Genomic DNA, 4,581 nt, shown 5'->3' with positions numbered 1-4,581 from the left:
ATGTCAAATAAAAAATACAGTGGGCTTTAGGAGGATTTTAATGGTGGATATCCAATCACTATTGTTTTCATGTGGTGTGGTCCACCTGAGATTTATATCCCTCTCATTTTTAGGAAAGCTCTAAAATGATCTGTAAAAATGGATGGTATCTTGTGAAGCCAGTTTAGGGAACAGATTGGTTGCACTCGTTGGATCAAATTATCAGTGATTTAGAAGTAGACGCAGACAAAAATAAAAAATAAAAATGTAGAACAGTTGAGATTTGATTGATAGCGGGCCTTTCCCTAGATATAGTGAAAAGCCTTCCAAAAATAGGCGTATGCCGCTGTAAGTGGCGCACACACGGCATTCTCTAGTAAAAGGCGAAAGAATAGTTCGCTCTGTGCGCACCACACGGCTCCGTGATTTTCTTTCTTTTCTTATTATGTGTCTTATAGTCATCGTTTGCAAATGGAGTTCTTTTATAATCTCCGAGGTGGGACTGAAGCTAAAATATGAAAGATGGAAAAAGATGAGATGGCTCACCAATCCTACTCTCCTTTGCACGGTATCTGAGCTGTTCGTGCGGTGGACCACACGTGATGAAGGGTCTGAATCTCTTGCATATGTTGGCATCGAGGGGGAGCAGAATTCATACGTCGGACCCATAGCACTAGTCATTTCTTGGTGGTATTTCCATAGGTCTACCCTCGATAAGGATCGCTTGCTTGGTGAACTGCGGGTAAAATCAAGCTGCTGGTTTTATCCGATCAGCTGGATTTTCGTACATCTGACTGTCAATAGAATCGCCCATCCAGATGGACGATCTGGATCATCAGTATATGCATCCACGTGGACCATGCTGGCCTCAAGTCCAATGGACTGAGTAACATGCAACAGGAGCAACAGGATCTACACACACACAGACATCCTCCATGGAAATCCAGTGCAGTCGCTTCATCCGTAGTGTTGAGAAACACGTTCGTAATATCTGAACCGTTCATCAGGTGGGCCTCACTAGTAAGGAGCCATACCTTAAAAATCAAGCGGACATGATCATCAGGTGGGCCACGTTTTCTCAAAGTTAATGAAGAGTAAGAGGACCAAAATATATCTACATGTGTGGCTGACCTAATGAAGAGAAAGAGGACCAAAATCTATCTACATGGTTGCCCATCTACAACAGTTGATCATATGTTACGATTCCAATGGTTTAAGAGCCAAACTTTACATGTTCCATCGGTATTGGGCTTTTGATGCATTGGTTAGGTTATTAACAACTGGTATCACAGTCAATATAACGTTCTTAGGTTGAATCGAGTCACGAAAAATATGAGTTTTAAAAAGGATATCTTGGACCAAAGTGAAAGCTGCCATGCCGTAAAGAGGGGTTACATGGGCAACTAAAGTGCAGCCACCGTGCCATGGAAAGGAGAGTGAGCTGTTGTAGATGTCAGCTGTGGAGCGTAGTGGAATGTTACAATCCTTGGAGTTTAAGAGCTACTTTACATGTTCCATCAGTCTAGGCTTTTGGTGCATTCACTGGGTTCTTAACATCATAATAGAAGGATTTTATAGATGATAGAGAGCCATTGAAATGTCATTCTTTAAATTCATCTATGATAGTTATTGTCGCTCACTATCTAAATGCAGTATAGTTTCCCTATGGTGGCCCATATATCATAGATTGACAACATGGATTGATAAGATCATCGGAATACCAGCACCATTTGTTTGCTTCCACATCTCCGTGAAGGCAAAAAAACAAGCTTACGTTGAGAAAGAAAAGAAAAGAAATCTAAACTCTATCTTTGAATGCCTACGTTTGCAAATGGTCAAGGATCAAGTTGGAACATGGAGTTCAAGTCATGTTTCATATATTACAGGTAAAGTATTTATATCTAAAAAGTCATTAAATATGTTGGAAATAATGGTTAATATATACTCATTATATGTGGAGCCCATCATAATGCGTATAGTACATCCAATCTATCCATCATGTACTTCCTTTGATACTCTCCTGTTGTGGGACTCTGTTCTCTGCTAAGATTACCATCTGCCTAACCATAGCGTAAGTTGAAGAGAAATGTGATGATGGCGCGAGATCTGAGCTTCTCATCTGGTGGACCACACTTGGTCGTGAACCGTATGTTTCAACCAAAATCTGGATTGAGATAGACAAAAAAGTAGTCGGACATTAACAGTATTTCACAGCACAAAAACACGATGTACGGTTCACTTTAATTTGTAAATGAAATCCCAATCTAATGAATTGGATGGCATTCATTTAAGTGCTCCAAATTGAATAAAAAACATTTAGGCTATGATTGATAGTGGGCCTTTCCCTAGATACAGGAAAAAGCCCTCCAAAAATAGGCGTATGCCGCTAAAAGTGGCGCACACACGGTATTCTTTAGTAAAAGGCGAAAGAATAGTTCGCTCTGTGCGCACCACACGGCTCCGTGATTTTCTTCCTTTCTGATTTTGTATCTTATACACCTCGTTTGCAAATGGAGTTCTTTTATAATCTCCGAGGTGGGACTGAAGCCAAAAGGATCAAGTTCGAAAATAGATGAGATGGCCCACCAATCTTAATCTCCTCTGCGCGATATCTGGGCTGTTCGTGCGGTGGACCACACTTGATAAACGGTCTGAATCTCTTGGACACGTAGGTATAGAGGGCGAGCAGAATTCAAACGTCGGACCATAGCACTAGTCATTAATTTCTTGATGGTCTGTCCATCGATCCACCGTAGCTGAAAATCGCTTGCTTTAGCAAACTGCGGTGGGCCCACATAGTTCGATGATGGATGATTTGCACCGTCCATCATACATTTTTTGTGCCTTGAAGTGGAGCGGCAACTATATGAATTTAGTATCATTTGGAGAGTACTTTCAGTCTGCTTAACGGCCCACATTTAATGGGGAAAGTCAAGCTGCTGGTTTTATTCGATCGGCTGGATTTTCGTACACCTGCCTGTCAATGGCATGACCATTCAGATGGACGATCTGGATCATCTTTGGCCGACCTGACTCTTTTTTTCTTTTTTTAATTAATTTATTTAAATGTTAGCTTGTTAGTACACAACACATACCAAGATCTCCGTGTTGAAACGAGGTATCTTTGACTGTCTACTACTTCGATGGATCAGGGTGTGACATTTAAGACATGATATCTACACACTAGGGACGCCCGGACGAGTGCATGATGCACGCTTCTTCTCTTTTCCACGTGTGAGACGTGAGCACGTGCCATTTCTCCTTGACTATGATCTGCGCAGTGAGCAGCCAGCAAGCAAATGTGTGGATGGGGTTATTAATGGACGCGGATTGTGAAGTGAGCAACTCACCACGCTATAGCATGGTGAGTAAACAGTGGGGCCCACCATGATGTATTTGTCATTATCCATGCCGTCCATCCGTTTTTTCAGCTCGTTAGGCTAGAAGCCCAAAATTGAAGCATATCCAAAGCTCAAGTGGATCACACCATAGGAAAACTTCGGAATCGAACGCTCATCATTGAAACTTGTTAGGGCCCACAGAAGTATTGGATCAAGCTGATATTTGTGTTTTCCCTTCATCCATGTCTGGGTGACCTTGTGAACAGGTTGGATGACAAATAAACATCACTAGGAAGGGTTTCAACGGTGGATGTCATTAGCCCCACTTTTCCGCGGTGTGGTGAGCTCTGTATATCCTTCAATTTTGGGCTCATGCCCTGCAATGAGCTGGAAAAAACGTGTGGATGGCGTGGATAATGACACATACATCAGTGGGCCCCACAGTTTACTCATCACGCTACAGCGAAGCTAGCGTGGTGAGTTTCACTACCTTAGACAATCCGCGCCTGTTGTTACTCGTTAATGGGCGAGCTTAGTCCATTGGGCTGGTTATTAGGCCTGATTACTGGACCAAGGCCTACGTCTTTTTTATTGGGGGTGGGGGCTCGGTTGTGTCTAAATCCTATTGGCCCATTAAGTTTTAATGGCATTTTAATTCTGTGATTAGCAATGGCAATGTGCCAGGCAGCCTCCCCAGCCCTATATTTTGTGTCAGGCCCGCGCTCTGTTGGGCTGGCAATGGATCTTGGGCTTTTTAATATTGGGGCACAAGAGCTACAGTTTGGATCATCACGAGGATGAGATTCATCTCATACCATTTTCAACTGATAGCAAAATCTACTGATGAACAGATTCGACCCACTAAATGAACGGTGGTATAATATATTCTATTGACGGCTACAAATCCTGAAAGGTTGATATTCAATTGGTAGTGGGCCTTTCCCTAAATTTAGTGAAAAGCCCTCCAAAAATAGGCGTATGCCGCTGTATGTGATGCGCACACGGTATTCTTTAGTAAAAGGCGAAAGAATAGTTCGCTCTGTGCTCACCACACGGCTCCGTGATATTATTTAATTCTGGTCTTTGAATCTTATAATCGCGATCTGGAGCGGGAATTCTTGCTCTTTATACGATGTGGGAGTAAACTCCAAGACGACGACAGCAAGCATTTGTAGGAAGCCCGGTGTCATTCACTTTACGTGGCGGATTCGGTCGGGGTAAGATTAGGTTGAGTCAGGCCGTGAGTGTGGGGCTCAACTTA

General features: G+C 42.7%; 1 non-coding gene and 2 pseudogenes across 1 annotated transcript; all 3 read right to left on the bottom strand.

The window, feature by feature from the left end:
• Positions 1-286: 286 nt before the first annotated feature.
• LOC131250339 (U5 spliceosomal RNA) lies at positions 287-399 on the bottom strand (annotated as a pseudogene).
• A 1,920-nt stretch (positions 400-2,319) lies between these two features.
• Positions 2,320-2,439, bottom strand: LOC131250279 (U5 spliceosomal RNA). The gene has a single exon (XR_009173206.1). It is a non-coding gene; the product is annotated as a U5 spliceosomal RNA (small nuclear RNA).
• A 1,826-nt stretch (positions 2,440-4,265) lies between these two features.
• Positions 4,266-4,378, bottom strand: LOC131250303 (U5 spliceosomal RNA; annotated as a pseudogene).
• Positions 4,379-4,581: the final 203 nt, after the last annotated feature.

Source organism: Magnolia sinica, chromosome 6 (genome assembly GCF_029962835.1).
Source record: "Magnolia sinica isolate HGM2019 chromosome 6, MsV1, whole genome shotgun sequence".
Classification (NCBI taxonomy): domain Eukaryota; kingdom Viridiplantae; phylum Streptophyta; class Magnoliopsida; order Magnoliales; family Magnoliaceae; genus Magnolia; species Magnolia sinica.
The sequence above is the reverse complement of the archived record's forward strand: the minus strand, read 5'-3'. Positions and strand labels throughout refer to the sequence as shown.